Source organism: Magallana gigas, chromosome 1, assembly GCF_963853765.1.
Source record: "Magallana gigas chromosome 1, xbMagGiga1.1, whole genome shotgun sequence".
NCBI classification, from domain to species: Eukaryota; Metazoa; Mollusca; class Bivalvia; order Ostreida; family Ostreidae; genus Magallana; species Magallana gigas.
The window spans coordinates 3726850-3739358 of record NC_088853.1 but is presented as its reverse complement, the minus strand read 5'-3'; the positions used below and the strand labels follow the sequence as shown (position 1 = coordinate 3739358).

At 38.9% G+C, this 12509-nt stretch overlaps 1 pseudogene across 1 annotated transcript in view; it reads left to right on the top strand.

Moving 5' to 3' along the window:
* LOC117687302 (talin-2-like) overlaps window positions 1-12509 on the top strand; it is a 42767-nt pseudogene that overhangs the window by 238 nt on the left and 30020 nt on the right. The window contains exons 2-15 of the transcript XR_010712718.1: window positions 19-150; window positions 477-605; window positions 849-962; window positions 1433-1546; window positions 1791-2054; window positions 2409-2492; window positions 2833-3148; window positions 3516-3702; window positions 3844-3994; window positions 4233-4325; window positions 7560-7649; window positions 10370-10492; window positions 10785-10928; window positions 12174-12203. The product of XR_010712718.1 is annotated as a talin-2-like (transcript). The remainder of the gene's footprint in view (window positions 1-18; window positions 151-476; window positions 606-848; window positions 963-1432; window positions 1547-1790; window positions 2055-2408; window positions 2493-2832; window positions 3149-3515; window positions 3703-3843; window positions 3995-4232; window positions 4326-7559; window positions 7650-10369; window positions 10493-10784; window positions 10929-12173; window positions 12204-12509) is intronic.

Sequence of the window (12509 nt, the reverse complement as noted above, 5' to 3'; positions counted from 1 at the left end):
GATATCTGTTGTTTTCAGGCGACCTCTTCATTGGTTGGGGCCATCAGGGGAGAAGCCGAGGGCCACTCTGACTCGGACATGCAGAAGCGGCTCCTGGCCGCTGCCAGACAACTCGCTGATGCCACCGCGAACATGGTGGAAGCTGCCAAGGTAAGGAAAAGTTGTGTGCATTGAACAATGAGATGGGAAGTGTAATAGTACTAGTATACTGTGTTTCTGGTTATGTAGACATTGAAGGCCGCAGAGCATATGATGATAAAGGTAAAGCAGCTGACACTGTAGAATGCAATATCATGTTTAACATTTGTAAAGTCAAATGTTATATTTGTTACAGAGTTGTATATTACAGGGGACAGCTATATCATGTTTAACATTTGTAAAGTCAAATGTTATATTTGTTACAGAGTTGTGTATTACAGTGACAGCTATATCATGTTCAATCAATTTCAGTAAAGTGTTATATTCTAATATTACAGGGCTGTGCGTCGAGTCCGAACGACTCAGAGCAGCAGAAGAGACTAAGAGGCGCTTCAAAGGATCTCCGGGCTGCCACAAATATCGCCGCCAGCAACGCCCTCAAAAAGAAACTCATCAGGAGGCTAGAGGTCAGAGACTCATTAAGTGTCGTTTAGTTATCTCTAGAACCTGTAATTTAATTGCAGTAAATGATATACGACATGATGGCTTGATATTACAATCATGTTTTGTGATGAGACTTTACATGAGTCATTTAGGTGTATTATGGTTACAACCATGCTTTGAAATGTAATTGGATTGTAAAACGAGTATTTTACAATCGTACTTTAATATGTAATTGGGCTTTAAGAGACTATATCTATGTTTTGTAGAACGCCGCGCGTCGTACCGCCTCAGCCACCACACAGCTGATTAACGCCTCAAAGAACGCTAACAAATCCAACACTAACAAAACCTCGGAACATCAACTGACTCAACAATGTCAGGTAAGCAGTGATGAGGACATCATTCCATAACTCTTATCAATAAAAGAAGTCCCAATTCAATTTATATAATGGTGGAAACACTTAGCTATGGGAGGTATAGTAGATTGGCCAGTAAGCTAAAGGTTCTTGGTTTAAATCTTGAAGTTGTTAAATGACAAACAAGACACACTGAATGTTGAAACACTGACAAATGCTGGGTTATAATTGATTGGCAAAAGGTCGAGGGGTCAGATCTTCCTGTTGTGTTCCATGACTAAGCATTGTATCTGCATTCCTTCTGTTTCTCCAGAGGATTTAAGTATTGTCTAAGAATATTGTATTGTGTCTTCCAAATACTGCCGATGATTGGCTGATTGGGACTGTAGTTTTTGTAAAACCATATTTGATTGGCTAAGAAAATAATAGTGTGTCCTCCTTGTATTGTTGTATTTTATTGGCTGAGACTATCACATGTTGTTCTCCTTCTACAGATCATGAATGAACAGCTGCCTCTGTTGATCCAAGGATTCCGGGGATCTGAGACAAACCAGGACAGCGCTACAGCCCAGCTACAACTGATCAATGCCAGCAAGGAATTTATACAGGTATAAAGTACAAATTGTAAGGGAGACCATTTGGCAAGAAAAAAAATCAATAATTGATAGTACAATATCTGTAAAATCTCGCTGCAGTGTTTGGGGGAGAAAGGAAAATATCTTAATACTAAGGTTTCTGTGCTATATTTAACTTATTTTATTTTTTATTTTATCAAAATAATATGATGTGCATAGCTATTATAATAGACACTAGTTTCACATCTCGGTTCACTGGCCACATTTCTTCTGACAGCCTGCCAGTCAGCTGGTATCCGCCGCAAACGCCGCAGCCCCAACGGTTGGAGATCAAGCCGCAAGCATGAACATGAACCAGGCAGTGACGACGATGACCACCGCGCTCGCTGAGCTGAGAACCGCCTCTGGGAAGGCAGAGGAGATGTGTATCTCACTGGAGGTTGATGCCGCGCTTGATCAGCTGACCGAACTCGACTGCGAGCTGGAGGAGTACCGCAGAGCCGCCGACAGCGGTAACCTTGTGCCACTACCCGGTGAAACGGTAAGGCCAAGAGGAAAATGTCATGGTGATTATATAGTCAGGTCAAGGGTTAAAGGTCATGAATACTCAATGATAGTAGCATGTGTATACATAGTGCATTTGTTAATTGGATTATATGTAAAGTGAAGTGGATCATTCGTATTATGTTCAGGCCAGGGTTAAAGGCCATGAATATTTAATGATAGTAGCATGTGTTTAGTGAATAAGATCATTACTAAAAAAAAGTAAGTAAAGGGTGTAAACTGTCAGATATTTTTTGATTATTATATAAATGGGAGATGTGATATTGTATTATGGCTTTCTATTGTAATATGGTGGAATGGAGTTGATACATGATACTGTTACGTATTTCAGGTGGAGGCGTCGGCCATGAAACTTGGCTCCACCTCTAAGAACGTGGGATCGGCGATGGCTCAGCTACTGACGGCTGCCTCACAGGTAAACACAGATAAATGTATAATGGAGACATTTCATATATTCTGGTAATAGATGATCGCTGTAAAAAAATAAGGCATCACAAAAAATATGATACGCAAAAATTGAAACAAGATGACTGATGCAAATGAAAAAGTAACGTATTTACCCCCATTTTTGTAATTTTTGTGATATAAGAAAAAACGGAGTGAACAGTATAATATATATATATGACATGATTTCATTCTGTTGTGACTTTTCTTCACACATTCTTCCCTATGGTCATTTCTCAGGGAATTGGATTTTATTTATCTATATATTTATCTATATGTTAATATATTTCCACTATATGGTGATTTTTCAGGGCAATGAGAATTACGTGGGTGTAGCAGCCATGGACACCGCGAACGCTCTCCGCGTGCTGACAGAAGCCACGCGCGGTGTCGCCTCAACCTCAGAAGACATCGAGGTCAGACGGCAAGTGATCGACAGCGCCCGTGACGTCATCGACAAGTCGACGCATCTACTGGAGGAGACGAAGCGAGCCATGAACGACCCAGAAAACCCTGAGAACCAGGCTCGACCTCAACAACTGTGTGAACGCCCTTCCCGGACAGAGAGACGTGGATAACGCCATCAGACAGATCACAGACTCGAGCCAGGAGCTGGCGTCCACCAAGGTACGCAGATCTGTCTGTTCCGCAAACAAAGTCTATCTCAGAAATAGACAAAATTTAAGTCGGAAGCAGATTTGATCTCAGAATAAGTGGATAGTCAAATGGCATCCACCGAGATAGTTACATCTATCTTAGAAATAGACGAATAGGCAACCTTATGTCAACAGTAAACAAACTTCATCTCAAATTATAACTTGGCTCATAAAAAATCACCTTTTTCACAGAAATAGTTCTCATTCTTTCAGAATTAAATTACTTCACATATGCATAGAAATCCCTATCTCATAAAAAATAATCTTTTAAACAAATTTACTTTATCTATGCATCATTATTAGGAATTGATTTAATTTTTCATTCCTGTACATTGTAGTACCCGAGCACAGACCGCACGTTCCAGGAGATCCAGATCGAGATCAACAACGCCGCTGTCAATCTCAACCAGGCCGCCAGTGACATCGTCACCGCATCTCGTGGCACACCTAAACAACTCGCCGAGTCATCTCGCGAGTACAGCTCGTCTTACTCAGAGTTCATCAAATCTGGACTCACCATGGCAGGTCAGTGAGAGCGAGATTCCAACAAAATCAGATACTAAAAGTTTAAGGTTTGATCAAAACAGACGCGAGGCTGAAGGTGTGACATTACTGTAGAATGTACTGGTAGGTACCTGTGATTGATTTTGATTGGTTGGTTTCCAGGTCTGTCCAAGGATGGAGACACACAGAACCAGATTGTGGGCGGACTGAAGAACGTCTCCATGGTTTCCAGTAAACTGCTGCTGGCTGCCAAATCTGTGTCGGCCAATCCAAACGCTCCCAACACCAAGAATCTGCTCTCGCAGGCCGCCAGGTAGGCACTCAAATATTACCTTTATATAATCCAGTATTACATTGAGTTACTCTACATAGTCTAATCCTTAATGTGTTTGAGTTTTATCTTTAACTTTTGTTAAGTTTATAGCCCCGGAGTCAATAATTATGTGTAGTTTTGTAAAGCATGAAATAATTAAATTGAGTAAGGATTTTAGGGGTTTTGTTTCAATTTCAATGTTTTATGTTTTAAACTTTTACTACATTTTGTCTGATAGAGCGGTGACGGAGAGCATTATCAGCTGATCAACGTCTGTACTGTGTCGGCTCCAGGGCAGAAGGAGTGTGATAACGCCCTCAGACAGATACAGGTCAGTAACACCCTCCAATGTGTATGTAGTATATATAACCAAGGGCAGAAGGAGTGTGATAACGCCCTCAGACAGATACAGGTCAGTAACACCCTCCAATGTGTATGTAGTTTATATAACCAAGGGCAGAAGGAGTGTGATAACGCCCGCAGACAGATACAGGTCAGTAACACCCTCCAATATGTATGTAGTATATATAACCAAGGACAGAAGGAGTGTGATAACGCCCTCAGACAGATACAGGTCAGTAACACCCTCCAATATGTATGTAGTATATATAACCAAGGGCAGAAGGAGTGTGATAACGCCCGCAGACAGATACAGGTCAGTAACACCCTCCAATATGTATGTAGTATATATAACCAAGGACAGAAGGAGTGTGATAACGCCCTCAGACAAATACAGGTCAGTAACACCCTCCAATGTGTATGTAGTTTATATATAACCAAGGGCAGAAGGAGTGTGATAACGCCCTCAGACAGATACAGGTCAGTAACACCCTCCAATATGTATGTAGTATATATAACCAAGGGCAGAAGGAGTGTGATAACGCCCTCAGACAGATACAGGTCAGTAACACCCTCCAATATGTATGCAGTATATATAACCAAGGACAGAAGGAGTGTGATAATGCCCTCAGACAGATACAGGTCAGTAACACCCTCCAATGTGTATGTAGTTTATATAACCAAGGGCAGAAGGAGTGTGATAACGCCCTCAGACAGATACAGGTCAGTAACACCCTCCAATGTCTATGTAGTATATATAACCAAGGGCAGAAGGAGTGTGATAACGCCCTCAGACTGATACAGGTCAGTAACACCCTCCAATGTCTATGTAGTATATATAACCAAGGGCAGAAGGAGTGTGATAACGCCCTCAGACAGATACAGGTCAGTAACACCCTCCAATATGTATGTAGTATATATAACCAAGGGCAGAAGGAGTGTGATAACGCCCTCAGACAGATACAGGTCAGTAACACCCTCCAATATGTATGTAGTATATATAACCAAGGGCAGAAGGAGTGTGATAACGCCCGCAGACAGATACAGGTCAGTAACACCCTCCAATATGTATGTAGTATATATAACCAAGGGCAGAAGGAGTGTGATAACGCCCTCAGACAGATACAGGTCAGTAACACCCTCCATTATGTATGTAGTATATATAACCAAGGACAGAAGGAGTGTGATAACGCCCTCAGACAGATACAGGTCAGTAACACCCTCCAATGTGTATGTAGTTTATATAACCAAGGGCAGAAGGAGTGTGATAACGCCCTCAGACAGATACAGGTCAGTAACACCCTCCAATGTGTATGTAGTTTATATATAACCAAGGCCAGAAGGAGTGTGATAACGCCCTCAGACAGATACAGGTCAGTAACACCCTCCAATGTGTATGTAGTTTATATAACCAAGAGCAGAAGGAGTGTGATAACGCCCTCAGACAGATACAGGTCAGTAACACCCTCCAATGTCTATGTAGTTTATATATAACCAAGGGCAGAAGGAGTATGATAACGCCCTCAGACAGATACAGGTCAGTAACACCCTCCAATGTCTATGTAGTATATATAACCAAGGGCAGAAGGAGTGTGATAACGCCCTCAGACAAATACAGGTCAGTAACACCCTCCAATGTGTATGTAGTTTATATAACCAAGGGCAGAAGGAGTGTGATAACGCCCTCAGACTATTATTACGATAAGAGTGAGAAAGAAGTTGTAGAGTATGGCTTTATGACACTGTTGTAAGTATGATTCAGAAATCACATAACTTATCCTTAAAAACCACCTTTTCATCCTTCTGATTTAACATTAGAAGAATTACTCCTTCATCCTCATAGCAAAATAATTATTTGTAGTGGATTCCTTAGATTTATACTCCTTTCCTCTTAAGCCCTTTCCCTCCAAACTGAAAATGAAAATGTTAAAGATATGTATTTTATTATAAAGATTTGAGCCGTGTAAGAATCTATGCTGTACAATGCATACCTGTTAACCCTCCCGCATTGTGCGGAAGACTCCCGCAAAACGGCCTAAAAATCTAAGATCTCGCGCATCCAACCTATCTCCCGCGCGGAAGACAAGTTTCTCCCGCAATCGTATTTGTCTCCCCCCCCCCCCCCCCCCAATTCTTAATCTTTACATGCAAATTTCAACATCCACTGCGGGGTTTTCTCTGATTTTGAACTAAAAAAGCTGCAGTGTAGCTTGAATATATCAAATTCCATCCAAGTGCTATCTACCGTGATCATAGTATGACATGTTATAGCCCAGATTACTTTTTACGATTACTTCCGGTTTTGACTTAAATCAGTTACGTATTTAGTTATGCATATGCCTTATAAAAAATAAGTGAAAGCTTAAAACATCTTGATTTTACTCTGTAACACCAAAGAAAACAATAACAGCCAGTGGTGTCACTTAACAGGTGCACAGGTAAAGCACCCAAGCCACGTGCAGTGAGTCGTGACTAATTCTGTCTGGCCAGCACGGTCGGTAAAAATCAAAGTGAGTTTGGAACACTGAGTGTTTATACAAGCTACCAATAAAGTGTAAAAAAGTGTAAAAGCATTTCACAAGAGTTTTTAAAGTTTATAGTACCGGTACTATGATTTACAGGGATGCTTTAGACATTACAACAGAGATCATTTTTAAATGATACTGGAGAAATACATGTTAAAATTGTTTTGTGAATTAAAAATCTATCCTATATATAAGGCAAAAAATAATTTTAATGAATATTATTTTCTGGTATTTTCTTAACTGGGTTTCACTGCAAATTCAAAATAGGCAAAATAAATTTTCTGTGTTTACCCTAGATGTCAGCATGCAGTGATGGTTCAATACTGAACAATAGAAAGACTTAATATAAAAAGTGGCACTATTGACTTCTTGTATTGTACCATTCAAACAAAATAATAGTTTTCTGAACTTGTACAGCAACACAAGCTGTAATTGCACGCTGGTAGTCATAGAAATAATAAAATTTAAAATGATTGCAAATACATTAATTACAATGGTAAAATAAGGTATCTAACAGTATTTTTAATATATATTTGCATTTCACGTGAAAAAACGTTGTTTACGCAAAATCTCCCCCTTAGCCAAGTTGGTAAGGGGGAGATTCTCCCACATAGCAGCTTAGAAAGGTTAACAGGTATGCAATGCTTCTCTATGCTCAGTATGCTGTATTTTTTTAATGCTGTGATGCTGTGTTGTTGTAGATGATGAAATCTATGCTGGAGAGTGCCAATGAACCAGTGACTGACCTGTCGTATTTCGAATGTCTGGACTCCGTCATGGAGAAATCTAAGGTAGGTAACTCATTCCTCGCCTGTATCACAATGTCTGTGGCGCGGAGAGTGAACTCTCAGAATGTATCCAAGAACTAAGTCGCATGATGGCTGACTGTCGGAGTAGAAAGTGATGCTTTATCAGTTTTTGACTTTTTTGTGTAGAGAATGAATCTGTGAAAATCTCTTTGTCTTGTATTTAGAATGAAGTTAAGGTTTGTTTTCATTCGTCTTCATGTTACTTACAAACCTTTGCAATGAAAAAATTCATATCTTTGTTAATGGCTGAATAATGTTTAACTAGAATTTTCCCAAATCCTACTAGATTAATATTTAATTTGGTTTTTTTAATTTAAATCTTTTAACATTTACAGCCATCTATATTATGAATTATTTATGAATGCCAATATCTGATTGGCTAATCATTTCTAAACTTTTTTGAATGCTATTGACTGATTGGCTGATTGTAAATTAACTGTTTTGAATGCTGTAAACTGATTGGCTGTTTGTATAATACTGTTTTGAATGCTATCGACTGATTGGCTGATTTTGTGAGGATTTTATCACAGGGCCAAGTCTGGGTAAATCTCACCTTCTTGTATCTCTTCTATTTTTGTTGTACCCAGAAAGCTTATAACAGACATGCTCAACACCCCACCTCCACCTCCACCCTCACCCCCACCCCCCACCCTCACAAAAAATCTTGGGTTGATCACATCGTTTTATATTTGCTCACAGAACACATATTCACACACTATCCTAACCTCTGAACTTCACCTGTATTTCAAATGAAACACCCAACCTTCTCAAATGAACTTAATGAAACTTCGAGTAAATGAAAAAACAGTCATTTTAAATGTACATGTCACAGTTTATGGGCCAGTAATTAGTGTAAGGTCGTTATATTGACAATGTACATGTCACAGTTTATGGGCCAGTAATTAGTGTAAGGTCGTTATATTGACAATGTACATGTCACAGTTTATGGGCCAGTAATTAGTTTAAGGTCGTTATATTGACAATGTTGAGCTTGTTCTGTGTTCCCACAATCTATTTTCAGGGTCAGGGTTCAGGCATGTGAAGGGGGAGGGAAACTGGTGCTTTTTCAGTGTTATCTTGATTTAGACTTGTTTTTCTATGAACTATTTCTGGGGTTTATTTTCCACTTTGTCTCTGTCAATTTCCATCATCAGTTGCATGTTTGTTGTCATTTTTTTTTATGTCAGCCTTTGTTGTTGAGAAAATTTATGACCCCCTCCCCCCCACCCCCACCAATTAATTGATTAATACCCCCCCCCCCTCCAAAAAAAAATTGAGGAGATAATGACTTCTATGCTATGTTTTGATAAAAATAAAATGGCTAGTGCTATATGCATACATGTACAAATGTCAAAATGGTAAAAATAATCTTGTATTTATTCATTAATTAGATAGGTAGAAAATAGCCAAGCTAGTTACTGTCAAATGTACCTGGAAAAACTGTATATTACACTTATTGCATATTTCTCTCTTCTATCTGTAATAAGTACTAGCTAAGTTGGACAGCATACATGTGATATACAGAGAGAATTAACAGTGCAGCTACCATCTTACAAGTTCTAGATTGTTTGTTCCTTTTCTGGAAAAATTAAATGAAATATGTTGTTGGTTTAATTTTAGACAGAGAACAAAATATCTTTAGAATCTTGATTCACGAAGGATCTGAGGTTCAAAGGCTTTGTGAATTCATGACAAATTTGATTTTATAGTATTACTTGTCATTTGTGATAACCAGAATACTAATATTATCACAATATAATTTTACTTCAATTTGCTAAGCATGTAAAAATGAACAGAACAGATTTCTTCCCCAATGTACAGTCCCAGAACACGATATAGAGAAAGCATGTATGTGTGTAAACATTAACCCCCCCTCCCCCTGTCTGTTGTCTGTCAACATTATGTTGTGTGTTGTTTTGTTGTTTGTTGCATGGTCAAGCCTGAAAACTCATTACAACAGTGTCTTCTCAAATACTATATGATGGTCCCCTAATAAGCCTAACTGTCAATCAGAGAATTGGCCTTAATGTCAATGTTTGAAAAATGACAGTAACAAACCGTCAACCATCTCAAAATCCATAAAACGAAATACAAATTCAAAGCAGAGCAACACGGACCTCCAAATAGATAGAGGTAGTCGATGATTTGTCAGATGATGGCTCTGTGGCCATAAAACTTTGACGAGCTCACTTTTTGTCTCAATCTCTTTTTTCTCATATTTCTTTTGTAACTAAATCTCACTTCTCCACTTTTGTAAATGTGAGACTGAGATCAGAAGTGAACGAGTCTAGATTCTCTGGCCCTGAGCTTGGTCCCTCCGCATGTCTGTGCCCACTCCATGTACCGGTAAATGTATTCTGTTTACAACTCCCTTCTTCTTGGTTACAATGGTTTTGTTTTCAATATGAAAAAATTCAGTCAATTTGAGGCTTTAAATGTGAATTACATTTTTGCATGCATGTAATATTTTGCTTTATATTGATGATATTTATCTCCTTAATGTTGACCAGTGAATATATATATTTATAGTGTGTTTGATGAACCATTAAGCCAACTGTATATCACTCATTATGAATTATACTGACATTATACCTGTCATACCACTTCAGATTTAATAATATTTTGAATGCTTAGTTAATATCTGGATCAGTTAATTAGTTAATTACTGGATTAACTAACTGGCCCCTCTTTCTGTCCTGCAGCTGTTGGGAGACTCTATGACTGGGATCACGAACCACGCCAAGAAGGGTGACCTGGAGAACTTCTGTGACTCCGTGGGGAACTTCTCAACATCTGTTTGTGGACTCACTGATGCCGCCTCACAGGTAAGGGACAATCTCAAAAGTTTTTGTATTCAGGGATTGACTCCTATGAGTTGCTATTTTTTCCAATATGGCACAAACAACTTATTTTGAGACCATAGAATTTTAAGTAGGAAAAAGAGTTAGAGAGGAACTGTCTCAAAACATTCTAGAGAGAGTTACTGACTCAAAACTCTACATCAACATTCTGTCAAGAGTGACATAGCTGATGGAGTGTAGGAGATGGAGCACCAGAATGTCCTAATATGTATGATGAATGAATAATAATGACATTTGTTTTTACTTTAAATTACAGGCAGCCTACCTTGTGGGCATCGCTGATGGAGCGTCAGAGCCCGGAAGGCCCGGGCTGGTGGACCAGTCCCAGTTTGCCCGGGCTAACCAGGCCATACAGATGGCGTGTCAGAACCTGGTTAACCCGGCCAGCTCCCAGCAACAGGTACGTCGTTAATCAGTGGTTAATTAGTGGAGGACTAATGACTTACTAATGGACCTGTATAGAGCCTGGTCAATAAAGCCCTGTAGGAGTTTATACAGATCCAATGTTGGACCAGTCAGAATGCAATACATGGCATCAATTCTCAAACCTCTATATTGCCCCCTGAATGAGCTTATTGAGCCAACTGGTGATAACATCATTATTGCCCCTCTTTAAATGAGCTTATTGAGCCGACTGGTGATAACATCATTATTGCCCCTCTTTGGATGAGCTTATTGAGCCGACTGGTGATAACATCATTATTGCCCCTCTTTGGATGAGCTTATTGAGCTGACTGATGATAACATCATTATTGTCCCTCTTTGAATGAGCTTATTGAGCTGACTGATGATAACATCATTATTGCCCCTCTTTGAATGAGCTTATTGAGCCGACTGGTGATAACATCATTATTGCCCCTCTTTAAATGAGCTTATTGAGCCGACTGGTGATAACATCATTATTGCCCCTCTTTGGATGAGCTTATTGAGCCGACTGGTGATAACATCATTATTGCCCCTCTTTGAATGAGCTTATGTTGTATTAGAATTTATTTCATAATTCCTAATAACCATGAAGTTCAGGACATAATATAAGCAAACTTTTTTTACGTGAATGTTTAAGATTTAAATTTTCAGTGAAATGGGAGGTAATTTTCAAAAATAATTTCATTTCATTCTTAACAAATCAGGTTATAAGACATAATTTGTTGCAAAAAGAATTAAGTCTTTAGACAAACTGACTGCTTGTAGCAGAACCTGAGTTACATATATCTCAAGGAAGTATCTCCTTATATATCCTGCTATAGGAGCTGTTTGATTACAGACTAACTGCCTTAGAGCCATAACTCTGTATTCTGTGGCTAACGTAGCCTGGCTTCTAGCAGATCAATGATGCTCCATGATATATAACAGGATTTAAAGCAGTGTACTTTTATCAAGACCAACTCACTCAGAATCCATACAGCATAATTTACCCCTTCTCCTCCTCTCCAGAATTTATTGCTGTAAATAAATCATTTGCTTTATAACAACAAAGAAACTATATGATTTGTATGTGCATTGATTTATTAATATACAATTGGAAAGCCCCCTTTTAGATTTGGTGAAATCAAATCATAGCACATTGTTCTGTCCTCATTTGTTGGTTATTTTGATTTATTTCAATAATCAAAGTAAATTGATTTCCTTTTTGTCCTTTGTTTAGTATTACATGGCGGAAAGCTGTAGGTCAATGGTAGGTGACCTTTCACCCCTGGGGTCATGACCCTGGGGTCACGTAACCCTGTGCATTGTGTCCCTTAGTTACCGTGTAGATCTGTGTGTGGAATGTTTATTATCTTTTTCAAAATATTTTTTTTGGTTAAATTGCGTACACAGAGCTATTTACCGCCATATTGTTGTGTTGTCAGCCTTCCATGTTTAAAGACAAAACAAAATCTGGGTTAAGGTCATGAAAAATTTTGGCTCAAGGTCGTTGTTTTTTTTGTGCTTTAAACGATTAGTTACATTTTGTCAATCTTTTAAGTCTTCTATTTCATGC